At 35.7% G+C, this 18106-nt stretch overlaps 1 non-coding gene across 1 annotated transcript; it reads right to left on the bottom strand.

The window, feature by feature from the left end:
- Positions 1-12832: 12832 nt before the first annotated feature.
- Positions 12833-13043, bottom strand: LOC129403758 (small nucleolar RNA U3). Its single transcript, XR_008629432.1, has one exon. It is a non-coding gene; the product is annotated as a small nucleolar RNA U3 (small nucleolar RNA).
- Between the last annotated feature and the right edge of the window lie 5063 nt (positions 13044-18106).

Here is an 18106-nt window from a genome sequence, read left to right on the forward strand (position 1 = left end):
GCTTATCTCCCATACTCTAGGAAAGTATGTTTTTCACATATCTAAGAAAAATACATCAATATTAAATTTTTTAAATCTGACTTCAAAAATACCATTCAAGGGGCTGGAGCAATAGCACAGCAGGTGCACGCACGCGGCCGACCCAGGTTCGATTCCCAGCATCCCATATGGTCCCCTGAGCACCGCCAGGGGTAATTCCTGAGTGCAGAGCCAGGAACAACCCCTGTGCATCGCCAGGTGTGACCCAAAAAGCAAAAAAAAAATACCATTCAAAACTATAGATTAATTTCAAATATTTTGAACAGGGTATTGCTATATAATAAAGTAGCTTGAGGTATTTTAAACGTTTCAAATTTTTTCTTTACAATGTATTGTACAGTCAAACATGAATGTGGTTATTTTTTCAGATCGATTTTTAAATTTTCTTCAAAAATTACTAGTAACTGATGCTGAAAAATTATGTTACATGTATTAGATTAGAGAAATTAGAGTAATTTTTAATCTTATTAATATCCCTATGGAAAATCTCAGAAGTTAGATAATCTAAAGTTGAACTGACTCAGTATTACATAATTATCAATAGTCAAGGAAAATGTGTCTACATCTTAAATGTTTGGTACTTAAACTTTGATAAACATTGCATTTCTTCCAGTGTTTTCAAGCAAAGTTATATGGCATTTTAAAAGTAACAAAAATAGGCTTTATATTTATTTTAGTAAATTAAGAAATTGTGTAAATAAGAAAACTACTGCACTATGAGGCTGAATGAAGTTACCCACAAGTTACCCAAAACAACCTTCTCATTCTAAAATCCATGTATAGAATTTTACAAGTCTTCTGAAAGCATTATAGAGGTTCTGAACTTTAAGATTCTGAACAGAATCAAAATGTCCACCTATAGCATTTTAACTTCTATTACTATTTAGGTTTGTAAAGATAGCTATTTGGTTGTTCATGCACTGAAATCTTTATAACTAATTCAAATCCGCTATGGAATGCTAGATCAATACACAAAATAGCCACATCTAATATTTAACTAAATGCTGAACATATGAATGACTACAGAAAATCTGAAATTATTTTCATAATTTTTATTATTTTCATAAACTTTTCCTCTTATACTATAGCAGATAAATAGCAGACTTAATGAGAATCTATTTCATATAGCCATGATAACCTTAGGAATTAAAAATCACTCTCACACACCACACACACAAACACAGACACTAGCTATATTTTCCCAAGTTCATACAATCTTTTCCCCTTTTTTGCTTTGTTAATTCAAGCTATCTGATGGATTCTGGATGGTTGTCTTAGCTTGCTCTTATGAATAAGGGTTCTAGAATAGTTACAACTATAAAACCTACTTACCTATAATTAAGTCTTTCCTAGGCTACCCCCAAAATAGCTATTCTTATCAATAACAAGATTATTTTATTACATTTATACCAATAATTATATATTTCCATATTTATAAATTCACTACCATTCCAGTCTGCCTTTAACTTTATAATTGACCCTAAACGTCAAAACCACTATTTTCACTCTCAAAGCTTTTCTTAGGTTTTTCAGCCCAAACCAATATATTTTTAACCCAAGATCTAAGTTAAGCTTAAATATACTTAAACAGAGTGTATTTTTTCCATAATTTCCCTGATAAGAGTCCAAAGTGTCAGGTTACATGTTGTGTTTTATCTTCTCTAACGTTATAGGTAAAAAGTGTGAGTAGCTGAGACACTGGTATTCCTTTACTACATGCTTTATTTCCAGGATGCATTTAAAATAGAAATAACTATTAGCTTTGCCACACTTCTAGGGACAATTTATATGACTATTATTCAAGAACAATTTATAACAGCGAAATATAGAAGACATGTCCAAAACAGCTAAACAGGTTCTTCCAATTATTGAGAAAGAGAAATAGAATCCTATTAATAAGGTTTAGACATAGCATATGATCCTTAAAAGTTTGTATACTTCGTAAAGTTCTCTTCTGAATTCTACCCAACATCCTATTTATTGTCATTGAGATACTGACTTCTTCATTCTCTTGACTTGTCGATGAAAAGCAGACACTGTCCACATATGGTAGATACAGGAGTAGACACAATTTTAACCACATGCACTTTAATGACTGCAACACCACCACCAAATAATGTAAGCAGGTGCAAATGTGTTAAAGATTTATGTATTTATTGAAATGTGTCATTTACATTTGAATAGGAAGTGTGTTTCAAATTGATTGGAAATGTGTTTTCCCATTATAACTTACTATTGGTTTCAAAGAGCTGATATAAGTTCATAGCATTTCTGTGATTTTATCAATGCTCGCTGATAAAGTAGAATAGAGTTATTATGGAGTACTGCCTATTTTCATACCTTCATATATTAGAAATAAAAAAGCCTTAAAGCAAGACTCATCTCAAAGTCAGAAGTTTTTCTTATCTTAAATAAGCTACTAGAAGCATGAATTCTCCTTGATTAAAGCTTCAGTAAAAAGGATACTTGCATTCGGTAGGGGGATCTATCAGAACATCTGAGCCAACTATTCCAGATGATCTAGAGGAAACTGAAGTCCCTCTGTTCTTGAGAACATTAATGAAAAGTTGAGGTAGAAACTCCATTCTTTCAGCTTTGAGGTGATGCTCCCTTCGTGGAAGATATACAGCCTAATTAATTATCTAACTTCCTTTTTTAAAGGAAGCCCCAATTCTCTACAATACATAATTGGGGCAGGCAAAATCACTTAAAGATTAATCACAGGAAAAAAAATCACAAAAATCCATAAAATGTGGGCATTGTGTTAAAGTGGTATGACTTATAATGTAGGTTATATGTAATCTATGAATTCACTCAGGCAAACTATTGTGCTAAAAAGATCATTCATTCCTGCAACACATGAATAACAAATCATCTGGAGCAACTGACTCAGAGACACTAATTGTACACAAACTTTTCAGGAAATATGTAAGAATCTTGGAGAGGGATAATCAACAACATTAGTTGGGAAATTAAATATGAGGACAGAGTTTCTAATGGTGTGTCTTTAATTTTCATGTTTTTTTTTCTTTTTGGATCACACCCAGAGATGCACAGGGGGTTACTCCTGGCTCTGCACTCAGGAATTACTTCTGGTGGTGCTCAGGGGACCATATGGGATGCTAGGAATCGAACCCGAGTTGGCCATGTGCAAGGCAAACACTCTACCCACTGTGCTATCGCTCCAGCCCCCTACATGTGTTTTTATCTCATTTAAAAAGATGTGTATGGTTTACTCCAGAGAGACAATAGCAAGATTTAGTTACATGTAAGCAGAAATACACTCCTCCTCAGGTTTTGTTTGAAACCTGTGAAACAGAAAATATCACATGTGCCTCAATCATCCCAGATTTTTCGTCAACTCTCATTTAGTTCCTGGGATCACTGACTTTCCCAATCCTAATCCCGTAAATACAGTAGCAATGTAAATTGTGTTTTCTATAGTATTTATATCCATTGTAAAAATAACTATTAATAGTATTTTTGTGGCTTCATTATTTTTTGACATCTTTATAATGAAAAGAATGTCTTAGAATCCCAAACCTGAAATATTAAGCAAGGATAAAAATGAAGGTGGCCTAAAAAGCATTCTTGCAGAAATACCTGTGCACTTCACACTAGCAAATCAGTTGCATTTGTTTGTTAATAAGCAAAGAAGTAAATCCACTCCTTCATCTAAAACTTCTCATTCTTTGGAATTTTATTATCATACAACAGAAAAAAAATATTAGTTCATGTCTCAACCAAGAGTGATCACCAGCTCAAAACATTACCAAAACATTTGATGATACTTTTAGATTGATAAATATATAAAATTCCATCTGCAGCTTGTCAATAGCATATAAGCCTAGAACAAGCTTTGATCAAAGAAGCAAGTGATTGTCTTAGAAAAATCTATTTTTCCTTTGCATTTTTTGAACATGTTGTTAAGGTGATTTACTCATTGAATTTTAGATCTCATACACAAAGACTGAAGATTATTAGCATTCTTTGAATATAAATGAATACTCTGTTATGGGATTCAATTTCTCTCTGAATTTTAAGTTTGAAGATGTTCTATTTTGTTTTGTTCATCTTAATAAGCAAAAGTTTAATCATTTCCATGTTCCTGTGAAAGTACTGTAGACTTCGACAAAGAAGAAAATGTAGTTATACATATACATATATATATATACTATAAAGTTTAGCTTTTCAAATCACAGTATATTAGATGTTCAATATAAAGCAATTTCACTGCTAGCTAAATCTATGTGACTAGGATAAAAATATATAAATTGCTTTTGGTTTGCCCATGTATGGTCACAAACTGAACTTAATAATCAGTGACATATAAATAAACACCACATTCATATGCTCTCAAAATTAAAAATATGACAATATTAGAAAGAATACACAAGGAGATACAAATATGCTACTGCATGGTATACATCTTTAAGGGAATCCATTTTCCTTTCCAGAAAGCAGGTATTAAATTATGCCTCACCTTTTCATCATTAATTTACCATCATAATCACATTTTTTTTTGTTTTGGACCATATCTGACAGTTCTCAGGGCCTATTCTTCGCTCTGCATTCAAGGATCACTGCTGGCGATGCTCAGGGGGCCTATCAGATGCTGAGGATTGAACTTGGACCGGCTCTGTGCAAAACAAATGCCCTAACCTATGTACTGTTTCTCCAGTCCCCATAATCCCACTTTATTAAATGACAAGAGTGACAAAATTCATTAAGTCCAATTCTAACAAAACGTTGTATATGACTTCACAAAATGGAATCACTAAAATTATGTAACCAAATCAGTGTCATTTTTGTGATTACATACTGTTGGTTGTTGATTTATTTAATCTTGTTCTAAAGGCTTTTAACTTCGGGGACTGGAATGATAGCAATGACAGTAAGTAGGGAATTTGTCTTGCACGAGGCCGACCCAGGATCGATTTCCAGCATCCCATATGGTCCCCTGAGCATCACAAGGGGTATTCCTGAGTGCAGAGCCAGGAGTAACCCCTGTGCATCACTGGGTGTGGCCCAAAAAGTTAAAAAATCAATAAATAAAGGCTTTTAACTTCTAGTACAAAATATTTAATACGGTATAAATAGTTTTTGGTTTTTTTCCCAATATTTTCTTTGAAAAGTTGAAACTGCTACATATAACTTTAACATCTATTTACTATAAGAAGAGAAATTATAATGCAAGTTTCAACTTCGTCAGGAGATGAATTGTAAAGTTATTTTTTATATAACAATTATGATAGAAATAGTGGAGCAAGAAAATGTGAAAAAAGCCATATGTCTAGCAACAGATGGATGAATAAAGAACTTGTGCTCTTCTACACAATGGAATATTATGTAGCTATATGAAAAGACAAAAACCAGGAGGTTCTCTGCAGTATAGATGGATTTGGAAGTTACTGTGTTAAGTGAAATGATTCATAAGAAACAAAAAATAACATATCTTACTTATCTGTGGAATAACGAGCATAAAAGAAAAGTACAGACAGTATGAAACAATGACAGACCCTAAATCTTGGATCCCAAAACTTATAAACAAGGAAAGGAAGATTGAACAGAGGTGGCATAAGGAAAGCTGTGGAGAATCATGAACATTTGATGGTGGTGGTGGCATGCAATAGATCGGTGGTAATGGCATACAATATATTTTTATATCAACAGTATAAATTTTAACACTATTATTACATAATACCTAAATTATAATTTTACACAATTTTAAATATATACAAGATTTGTGAACAATTCATATATACAGTGGATTTTTGTGAATAATGCAAAGAGATCATTTGCTTCTAAGTTATACATGCTTTATTTTACATTTCAAAACTTAATTAAAATGTATATTTAAAAGTAAATTTTGAGGATTTTTAAGGAATCTGGCAGTTTCATTTATACTGCTAATAATATGTATTTTTGTGATAACTATGATGAGAAATGTTGATATAAAGATATCATATTGGAGGATGAAGAGATCGCGCAGCAACTAAGGCACTTGTCTTATATGCGCTTGATCTGGGTTTGATCCCAGCACCCCATTTGGTGCCCTGAGTCCTACTTAGTGTGATCCCTAAGTGCAAAGCCAGGAGTAAGCACTGAACATCTTCAGGTATGGCCCATAATCTAGTGAATCCCTAAAAATTGATAGTCAATCACACTGATTTTCTAAGGGTCACTCTGCCCCTAAAATAGTGCACTATTTTCTTTTCTTAGAGATGATGAGATCTAGAATTTTCAGTTTATGTATTGACAAAAAAAGAAAATGCCTTGGAAAATGAATTTACATTAGAGAGGTCCTATTCTCTAGCAAGGTTATTTAGTCCTCAGAAATGCATGAACATTCTAACAAAAGGTTTTAACCTTTATCCATTTCAATCTATGAAGATTTCTATATTTTAAAATTAATGGGAGTTTTACAAGCCCATCTGAAATTCTGATTAATTGGGCATCTAAATATTACTGTTCAATATTAGTAGGTAAATTCTACAATTACTTAAAAAATATATGTCCCTATAAAAAAATATATGGACCAGTTTCAGAGATCTTTATCTCGAATAGCCACCTGTACTTGGCTATAATGAGAGCTTCAAAAGCTTTGGATATGAATTAAATATGCTGCCTTTCCTTTAGAAAAGCAAACAAACATCAATTTATCCAGTTCCAAACTTCCTTTCATCCACTTTCCCCTGTCATAATACACTTTAAATGCATTCCAACACTGTTTTGGTTTTTTTTTTGTTCTAACACTACAATGTATCAGCCGCATGCTGACACGAATTCTGATCCTATGAAATAAAGGACAAAACATATTAAGGGAATTTGGGGAATTAGTATGTTTGTAAAGGCATAATCTGAAAGTTAACCTTCTAGAGATTCCAGTTATATTACACTAGAAAATGTTGTTTTCTGTATTTTTCTCTTCAGCTTCTTGAGACTGCTTGTCTCCAAGCATACCCTCTACAAAAACATCATGTGGGAAATCATTGAGCTCTGCCATAGCATTTGCTTTATATGTGGTTCATTTTATGGGAGCACCTGTTCATGTAGATAAATGAGGTCAAACTTGGACGCCAGCCTAAAAGATAGTGACTGCAGTGTGGGAAGCCAGGCAGGAGTTGGACCTGCATGCTGCAGGCGAGTCCATCCAGCCTCTATAATCAGGCCCTCAGGGCCCATATTTGCAGCAGCTGGTTCGACCTCCTACATGTCTGCTTATCCTGCTACTGTGAAAGAAGTGTGCATTTATAAACACAAACCTTGAGTTAACATCCATCCATGACCGTAAATTAAAATGGGTTCTCTAGTCTGTGTTCATTACTTCACAATTAAGGAGTTCATTTGAATGAACATAATTTTTACCTAAATAATTTCAAGTGTGGCAATTATCACAAGTTAGACATCAACAGGCTTTGTTTAATCTTCACCGGTTGCCAATTCTACAATGAAGGGGATTCATTTTTTCAGTCTAAACACAGCCAGCATAGAGGGAGCTGGTATTCTCATAGAAAGAACCTGATATTTTCTGTCAAAATATGTGTTAACTTTTGGAGAACATCTTCAGAGGTCCAGAGTTAATGGAAATCATAGTTTTATCTGGACATTAATCACCTCACCTAAAATCAAATTATTTTTATGAGATGGGTATATAGTTCAGAGATTATTTAAAGGAATGCATCTACCTGTTGGGATCCCCAGAATCTCATAAACCCCTGAGAGGTCCCTGGCACCACAGACCCCAAGCAACACTATATTCTCAGGCCCTAGCATTTAGCCTTGACCCAGTTAGCTGAGAATCAACGGAAACAGGCTCTGGGATTCTGAGCACCACTCCAATGCCACCCCCTTTCTGATATATATTCTAAAGCAGGTAGCACTGTAGCACTGTCATCCCATTGTTCATCAATTTGCTCGAGTGGGCACCAGTAACGTCTCCATTGTGAGACTTGTTGTTACTGTTTTGGGCATATCTAATACACCATGGGTAGCTTGCCAGGCTCTGCCATGCAGGCGAAATACTTTCTTAGAGAGCCCGGCAAGTTACAATATTATCAAAAAGAATAAAATATTTAATAAGAAATTTAAGAAAGTATAAAACTTGTGCACTGAAAACTACTAAATACCAATGCCAAGAATTAAAGGAGACAGAAATAAATGGTAAGAAAGCTCATGTTCATAACTGGAAAAGTTGTTAAATTATTTAAATGATCTGGGCCTCTAGTCAGTGCAATTTTCATTGGTGGAAGATTGAGGCACTGGTTGGTCACATTTCAGTGCTTATAGCACAGCAGTAGGGCATTTGCCTTGCATGAGGCTGACCTGGATTGGATTCCTCTGCCCTCTTAGAGAGCCTGGCAAGCTACCGAGAGTATCTTGAATACCCGTGTTGTATTCGATATGCCAGAAACAGTAACAACAAGTCTCAAGATGGAGATGCTACTGATGCCCGCTAGAGCAAATTGATGAGCAGGGGGATGTCAGTGACAGTGTCTCATTCTGTGCTATGGAGAAATTTCATTGTATCTAAACATGCCAAGGTGAGTGAATGTGGAAAAACCAAAGCTAGATCTTCTATTGCCTCCTATTTTAAGCAATCCAGATGCAAAGTACTCCACATGTTTTATATTTACATCTCTCTGTTGTCCAAGTTGTCCAATATTTTTTATTTTCCAGGGGAAGGGCGAAATGAAGTCAAGTTGGACACCGAACCTGCATAGAGTCTGTTACTGTAAACTGGGGAGCCCTAGACTACAGTCATTGAACTCATTCCCTGGGGTTGCCTGCAGGGATTCAGCCTGGCCAGCATCTCTACAAACCAAAGAACATTGCCTGAGTTTCTACCAGCCTGAAAAGCTGTGACTGTAGTCCCATCTAAGCAAAGAATGCAGTCATACGCATTATCTGGTCCATCTAATCAGGGAGTGGTTCTGCTTGCATTGAAGGGAGCTTCACCAGACACAATGAATGCCAGTCAGAGAAGCCCAATTGACTGGCATGTCAGGCATCCATGCTAGGCTGCTGGGCCTGCTGACCTCGAGGGTTCAGGGACATCTCAGAGGAGCCTACACTTGGGGAATTTCAGTCCCCAGCAGTCCAGTCACGGAAACAATCTGCCTGCCATGACAAGAATGAATTTGTTGGAGGCTCCAAATGTTACAAGGGAGTTTCTTGTGAGACAGACGAGCACCACTCAAGGAGGCTGAGTTAGAAGTGTTTGAAGAAGCCAGTTACTGTGTGAGGACTAGAGAGCCCAAGAAATTTCAGCCTGAGGCTAGTCAGGAACACACACACACACACACACACACACACACACACACACAATATATATTGCTTTTTGGGTCACACTAGGCGATGCACAGGTGTCACTCCTGACTCTGCACTAGCTCAGGAATTACCCCTGGCAGTGCTCAGGAGACCATATGGGATGCTGGGAATTGAACCCGGGTTGGCCGCGTGCAAGGCAAATGCCCTACCGGCTGTGCTATCACTCCAGCCCCGACACATATATTTTTTTAAAGGGTAAAACTCATATCCTAATCAGACAATGGATACAATGGGTTAGGGGCTGCAGAAGCTGTAATCAACAAAGCAAGTTAAGAAAGCAAAATACGCTAATTAATGGTTAAACTACCTTTGGGGCAAAGTGAACAATTGGTTTGTGCTTATGAAGGACAATCATAATTGAGTGGGTGGTGATTCTGGAAGCTGAATAATTTGTTTATGGGCTGTACTTGTTAGTGGGTTACACCTGACCCTTGAATACTAGCGAGGTGTCCCCTTTGTGCTGAGTGAGGAGGAAAGGAATAAAGATGGAGTCCCTTATGTCAGGAGCCCTCCGGCTCACCCAATCCCAAACTTCACAGTATACCAACATACCATTCAAATCCACCCAGTGAGCTGTGATAACAGTATAATATTCATGTAGCATTAGGTATATGAAGGCAATGTAATTATCTTCATATACTTTTTAAAACTCATATGTTATTTTTAATTTTAGAATTAATTTGGCAAATATTTAATATAAGTACTAAAGACATTGCGATTAAGATGAAATTTGTATCTCCTTTCCTGGACTTTTTTAAGACATCTGTAATGTGTCAGAGCTATTTGAAGACATTTTGAAAGATGAGTTCAAGTTTGTGACTTAGGTACCTCTACTCTGTACTGCAGCTTTAAACATTTATTATCAGAGGTTCCTTTAGTTACATCTAAAAAAGAAAATAGTTTCTTTGAATGATCTCTCCATATACATACCAGAAGCTTCACCTTTTAACCTTTGTGCTTGCTGAAACCCAGTTTCTTACCTTCAAAATTCATATTTTATTTGCACTAGAATTACTTTTTTTGTCCTTAGAGCACTTTTCATTTATCATTTATTGTTAAAACATAAATTTCAGGGTCAAGGGTATGGCTCAATACTAAAGCAGTTGTCTCGCTTGTAGGAGACCTGAACTTGATCTCTGGCACTGAACATTTTTTTTTTTAAATCACAGGTTATGAGGGTGCTTACTAGGCGTTCCCTCAGATCCTGAGGGGCTCAAGTAATGGTCTGTTAACAAAATTTAGCAAATAGTAAAACATTTTAGCAAGAGCAGAGTAAGAGTTTATTGAAGGGGTCTGACCGAAGGGGCCTTACCAGAGGACATGCGAGATGAAAGTCTCTCTAGAATAGCTTTAGAGATTCTTTGATATTTCTTAGGTGTATTCCCCACCCATTCCATTCTCCCTTCCAGGAGCTCTTTGGACAGGGAGGTTAAGTGAGGTATCAGGCCAGAATAACCTTGGAAACCCGAGGAACAAGGTGGGGAGTGAGTGATATTGCATAGGGATTACAGGTATAGAGAGTACAGAGTGGTCTAGCGGTAAGTCCAATGAGTGAGTGACTGAGGGACAGAAGTGTGTGGTGCAGAGAACAGAAGACTTCTAGGTTTATTCAGCTAATTGTGTCCATAGGACCATTCATATTTTAAAGCATAAACTGGGCAAATTGACCCAGAATTCTTTCACGGGAACCAAGTCATATCACTTAGTTTTGAATAAACAGTCTCAAGTGCACTTCTTGACTAGCACTTCTCCAACTTTTTCTGACCACAGATACCTTCAGATCTTGCCTTGATTGCATGCTGTGGTCCCACATGTGGGTTTTCACCTGTGACCCACTTGGTATATCATGGGGAACCTCAGGTTGAGAAACTCCATACTAAACAATGAAAGAAACATTCAGTAAGCAAAATTCTGCCATTCACTGTCACTTGCCACCACTAATACATTGAAAGAGATAATGAAGTTAAGATGAACAAAGCCAATTCAAAAGAACAAAGCAGTGACAGATGATGAACAGGCTATTTGTCTCTGCCCATGACAGTGAAGCCTCAGGGAAGAAAATATCCATTTGACTTGGAAATAGTAAGTATCACAGTCTTTAGAAGTTGAAACAGAAGTTTAAAAAAGTGAGTGTAACAATCCATGTTCATTTCAAAATTAAACAGTCTGGCTGAATAGATAATAAATTTTTCACAGTAGTAGTGCAATTGTACCACTATATTCTAACCTCGTAATCAAGGTATACATGGAAAACATTCACCTATCCAGTAACTTTGTATAAGTTTTGGAGGATACATACCATCAAAGTTTAAACTTTAATCTGCTACATGAAGAGGACAAAAGTCCTTCATTTAGCTTTAAATTAAGTTTTGCCATTTTAAGTAATAGACTAGATGAAGATGAATCCTTTTACTCTTTAACTAGATTCAAACTTTTATCTAATTTGGTAGCTTTTTCCATCCGAGGCACCTATTTTAAACAGGAAGAATTTGGAAATAAACAGAGTATGGAGTTACCTGTCTTGCAATTTTCCAATTTATGTTCAGTCCATAAATAATTTAGAGAACTACATAAATTGGATAAAGTAGAATCATGATCGAATGAGAGGATTTTTAACAAGTCTTTAGAAGTTACAATGATGTTTGAGTAATGAAAGAAAATTATCAAATTATATCCAATCAGGAAATTCTATTTGCATGCCAAAAGTGAAGTGCTAATCTCACTTTCCAACACTGCTTTGAAACTTAGAGATGCAAAGATTTACTTTTTTGGATATACATTGAAAAATTTTGTATTTTATGCTTACCGGTGGAGTATAGTTTTCAATGTATGATAGGAAGAAAGGAAGTAATTCTCTAAGTTATTCAATTATAAGAAAAGATAAAAAGAGGAAGCTGGAGAGCTAATACAATGGGTAGCATGCTAACCTTGACTGTGATTCACCCTGGTCCAATCTCAGGCAGCAAAAGCCAGGAGTAAGCACTGAACACCACTGCATATGCCAAAAATATATATAAAAAGGTAATAGTAGGTCAGATATAGTAGGTGAAAAGTCTAACATGTCTCAGGTGCCCTCATCTCCTGAGTTGTAAAAGGCAGGTACAGTTAAAGAACAGTGGGAACCAGTGAAAGCAAGCTGAATGAAGCAAAAGAGAGAAAACAAAAGGTTAGGCATAGAGATGGAAAGGATAGGTAAAATTGAACAGATTATTAATAGCACCAAGTGTTCTCTGAAATATGTTTTTAAAGGAAAACTACTTCAAAGTCAAAACAAATGAATATTCTAACATGGTTCATGCAGACTATCTGAAACACACAGAAGAGCCTAAATATAGTTTAAAGGAAATTAAAAAAAAACTAAAGGCATTACTGATATATGAATAGTATAATGTTCATATTACATCATGTACTATCATAACATTCAGTCATGGCTGCATTATCTTCTTTTTTGTTAACTACTAAAACCATTCAAACTGCATCTTCTCCCTCTCCGTCTTCCAAGGGAAGAGAGAATAATCATTAATAGGAAAAGGTAATTGCAAAAGCAACACTTAGAATGGGCTTCATGCTCAGGGAAGAATACTCTGACTCCTCCTCAGGGTTTCAGGTGCTCTGTATGATCAGAGAAACTTCTCTACTAATAACTATAGAAATGATCCCTGAACTTTGCATTTTCTTTTATCCTCACATTCATTTATTTTTATTTTTATTTGTTTATTTATTATTTTTTTATTGAATCATCATGTGGAAAGTTACAAACCTTTCAGGTTTAAGTCTCAGTTATACAATACTCGAACACCCATCCCTTCACCAGTGCACATATTCCACCACCAAGAATCACAGTATACCTCCCCCTCACCCCCCAGCCACCCAACCCTCCACCCCGCCTGTGTAGCTAATAAATTTCACTTTACTTTGATGCTTCCTTTTCAGCAGGTCCAACTTTGGGAGGAGAAACTCCAAGCAAAAATAGTGAGTTTTTTGCTGAAATATTGAATGTAATCACATTCATTTTTGAATAGAAACATTGACTTATTTTTTTTCCCATTTGTTGTTTACCAATTTGACATATGCATAGCAACCGAAGGTGTGGGTGAGGAGGGAGCAGTGAGTAGCCTAGAATTAGATGAAAGAAAGCAGTGTTGATTTATAGGAAAATTATGTCAAAAAAATTGGAATATTTACCTGAAACTGTCTAAGAGTCTTACCAATTCTTCGATCAAGGCTAGATTGCAGACTAGTATCAGAACTAAATTTCTGCAGTTATATATACTTTCTCATTTATTTGTATTTGAATTCAATGTTATATGAACTATAATTAATTTATTTTACAGTTGGATTAAGTGCTCTTTGAGTAATCTTTTTGTTATAATTCACAAGATCTAAATTAAAGATTTCTCACTTCTAGTGTTAAAAATTTAATGCTATTTGAACAAAAGTATGTTGTAGCCATTACTCAGGATGTTCAAATTAGAAGAGAGAGTAAGTAAAATCTATCACAGAATGTTTACTCCAAAGACTTGACACTGTAGGCATAAAGGATAAAGACTCTTGTGGGAGTTCAGATTTGTTGATTCCTTAAAATGGCTTTGAAAAATGTTGCGATGTCCTTTTTTCTCATCAAAATGTATGATGTATATTTTAAGATGGCAATTTATTTTAAGTCAATTTATTTTTTACAAGATCTTTAGTAGGAAAAATGAAATGTTTTAGGCCACTAAGAAAGCAGTTTCTTACCAAATGCAGTAAAACTTTTACATGTTTTCCAAAGTCATTTATCTTTATGAACTTAAATCTTACTGTTTTACGAATAATTACCTTCCCAGTTTTGTCCTTTCTAAAAATAATTCCACTTTCTATTGCACAGACCAATTATCTAAATGCTTGGCCTTCTAGTTTGTTATGCAGTCTAGTTTGTATACAATTTCATTGTTTTTTATTATCAAATTTCTTTTCCTCTAACATTTTAATCTAGCTCATCTCTGTTAATGTTTTTTTCTGTTCTTTTTGTTTTGTTTTGTTTTTATTTGGGGGTCATACCCTACAATGCTCAGGGGTTACTCTTGGCTCTGCATTCAGGAATTACTCCTGGCAGTGCTCAAGGGATCCATATGGGATGCCAAGGATCAAATCCAGGTTGACCTCATGCAAGGCAAATGCCTACCTGCTCTACTATTGCTCTGACCCCTTAATGTCTTTTCTTTGCTTCAGTTTGCTTACCTGGTTTCTGAGCTACCAGTTGTTTATTTAAACTCATCTCTTCAACATTTCTAAGAATCTAGTCCAATTATCCTTTAATTAATTCATTCATTATCTTCTAAAATCGAACACCATGAGACACAGAATTACAAAACTTTTCCTGGGTGGAGTTCAACCATACAGTATTCCAACATCTGTCCTTGCACCAGAATACATTTCCTACACTAATGTCCAAAGTTTCCCTCTCACCACCCTTCCCCCAGTCTGGCTTGTTGCTTGTTGCTTCTCTTCCCCTCCTTTTCTTTCTCTCTCTCTTTCTCTCTCTCTCTCTCTCTCTCTCTCTCTCTCTCTCTCTCTCTCTCTCTCTCTCTCTCTCTCTCTCTCTCTCTCTCTCTCTCTCTCTCCCCCCCCCCATCTCCTTCTGGTCTTTATGGTTTGCAATACAATACTGAGAGGTTATCATGCCTGCTCCCTCACCTTCAGCACGCAGTTCTTATCCAGAGTGTTCATTACCAATTATCTTTGTCATAGTGGTCCCTTTTCTATCTCAGTTGCCTTCTCCCCTGAGGCAGGCTTCCAACCAGGCACCAATTGGCTTGAACATTTTTTCTACTGTCTTTGGATATTAGTCGCATGTTGTTGTTTTTTAATACTCACATATGAGTCTAACAATTTTATATCTATCCCTCTCTTTTGATTCATTTCACTCAGGATGATACTCTCCATGTCCATACATTTATAAGTGAATTTCATAACTTCATTTTTCCTAAGAGCTGCATAGTATTCCATTGTGTAGATGGGATATAATTATCTTGATTTAGTTGGAAACTCTAGTTAGCAATTGAACCCTACTTTTAGTTTCCATAATATTCCTTTTTTTTCCTTAACATGGCTCCTCTCTTTCCAGTCTGATCTGATTTTTCCAATTCTAGTTTATTATGTGTATTTATTCTCTGCCTTCTATCTTTGACCAATCACTTGTAAAACTCTAATCTGAAAAAAAATGCAGTTTGTCCCATTGTATCTTCTTAATAGTAAAGCAACTGGTAGGTGAAAATGATTTAATTCATTCCTAAAATTTAATAAAATAATTTAAATTTCATGACTCATCAATGATAGGGAAACTAAATAGTTAAATATACTTTTCACTTCAGTAAAATTGAGAACTATAGGATAAATATCTGAGTTTTTGCTTTAGCCATATTATATAGCATCTAAGTTTTTCTTTTCTCAATATCTTCATTTGTAGAACAGAAAATGATTATAACAAGGTTGTATCCATGTCCAGAGATTATAAGAGAATCAAGTGAGATTAAAGTAAAAACTCCTTGAAATAGTGTGCTAGCAGCCATGCAGAGACATAGAGGAGTATTCTATCCAAAATGAATAACTCTCATGTATAAATATATATTAAATTGTTTTTCTAATTGTGATAATTAACTTATAAAACCATAATCAGTAATAATTTTGATGGAGAAGGGCTTTCATATGGTGGTGGGGTAAATGCTTTAACTCCGTCTTTCTCTTGAGTCAGCCCCTAAGCAGCATTTTTCCCCTTCTGACTGTATCCTGGAATCTTCTTATAGTACTTGAACATCAGTGTCCTTATCACATTGTGATATCCACTTCCCCAGGCCAACCTTTAGTTGCATTTGGGTATTTTGCTATTCAATTTGTCATCTGCTCCGGAAACCAGAATTTTGCAGTCCTTGATGGCTTTGGTCTCTCTGACAAGGTCAGTTTTTCTCCTTCATTTGGTTCTAGGGGATGCACTGATTTCACCCAAGAATCAAAGAGACTTTTGTGATTCTTCATTGGCCATCTCAAGGTGACTCTTATTGGAAGAGTTTTACTTTAGGAATATGTAGAAAAACCTATCTGACCCTTCTGGGGAATCTAATCCCACAATTTCTGCTAAAGGCACTTGAAATAGAAAACCACACAAGTGACAATTCTCAAAGAAGCACACATTTTAAATCACAGTTTCAGATAATTCTTACTTACCCTGAGTCCTGTTTGCACTGTAGTAAGGAATATTTTGTTGAGATTGATAAAACAGGAAAAAACACAATAGAGCTCTCCAAGTCACCATTTAGATTTATTATTGAACCTATAATTGCAATTTCAGCTTCTCCCAAATGTATAATCTAAACCCATCAATCTGTAGTTTTCAGATCAGCATTAGTACTGTGCTTAAGGTCCCCTGAGAAAAGGTGGTTTTACCTGGAGTAATCTCTTTTCTCTTGCTTATTTTAATCTTATTTAATTTTTTATTTTACCTTCTTTACCTTATTTTACCCTTTTTCAGACTATGGAAGCTACATCTTATATAGACTTCTATTTGCTAGATATAAAACTGCCACTTATCAGTCACTTAAGGTCAGTTAAATTTCTAAGTTTATTAACTTTCACTGTGCGTGTAAGTGGGAGAATTGGGCTGTACCATGTACACAGGACTTATTTCTGCCTCTATGTTCAGGGGTCACTCCTGGCTGATACACTCCTGGGAGATACTTAATAGTTGAAATAAAAAACTCATGGTCAAATTAATAACTCAGAAATAATAATTATGTTCTATTAATATTCCCTATGAACTACTATCAAAACCATGCATAATAAAGTCAAGAATGCCAAGAGTTCCATGTTATTTATTAACTGGCTTGACTATAGTTACTATATTTCATTGAATATTATATTGTCCAAATAGATAGACAGTTGAAGCAAGCAGGAAGGTAGATTACACAGTTGAAGCAAGCAGGAATTACTTTTTGAAACTCACGTGAAATTCAAAAAGTAAATTTGAGTTCAAGAGGAATTCCTGCCACCTGTTCTCAGTTACAGGCTGAGAGCTCCAACTCAAAGTCATGAGTGAGGCCCCTTCAAAGGCTGATTCTTCAATCCTTTAACAACTCCTAGAAAATGCAATTTGGGAAACTATAAAACTAGCTTTGCAGAAGTGAACTTTATACATTCCATTCTTGGAGTCTGTCACACCCTCTACTTTTGGTTTTTGTCTTTCTCCTCTGCATATTCCACATTTTTCTGGTGGGGTCAACTGCACCCTTACTTGAACTATAAAATTGTTTTTTCTCTGGGGTTTCTTGCTCTCCTCTTCTATGGAAAAGTCCATGTTTTCTCAAGCATATGTTTTCTTTTTCCCACGGTCTCCTGTCTCACATTTCCTATCACTTGACATTCTGTTGCTCATCGATTTGCTCGAGCAGTTGCCAGTAATATTTCCATTCATCCCTATCGCATGCTGGTGTAGTCCAATGTGGTCTGCTCACTCCAAGAACACAAAGACCATCAAACTGTTTGTTCAGAGTATTTACAAAGAGGTATGACCAATCTTGTAGAGGGGCATCCAGGCGTTCTTTTGATGTCCATAGAATCAAATCTGTAATGGCTCTAGTCCATCAGTTGTCTCCAATTCGCATTATGTGTGATGCGAATTGGAGACATTCCAATGCGAATTGGAGACATTGAAAATCCCATCTGATTTTCAAGGCTTTGGCAAACAAGGCAGCATCCCTGATTC

The sequence above is a fragment of the Sorex araneus genome, chromosome 3 (assembly GCF_027595985.1).
Source record: "Sorex araneus isolate mSorAra2 chromosome 3, mSorAra2.pri, whole genome shotgun sequence".
Classification (NCBI taxonomy): Eukaryota; Metazoa; Chordata; class Mammalia; order Eulipotyphla; family Soricidae; genus Sorex; species Sorex araneus.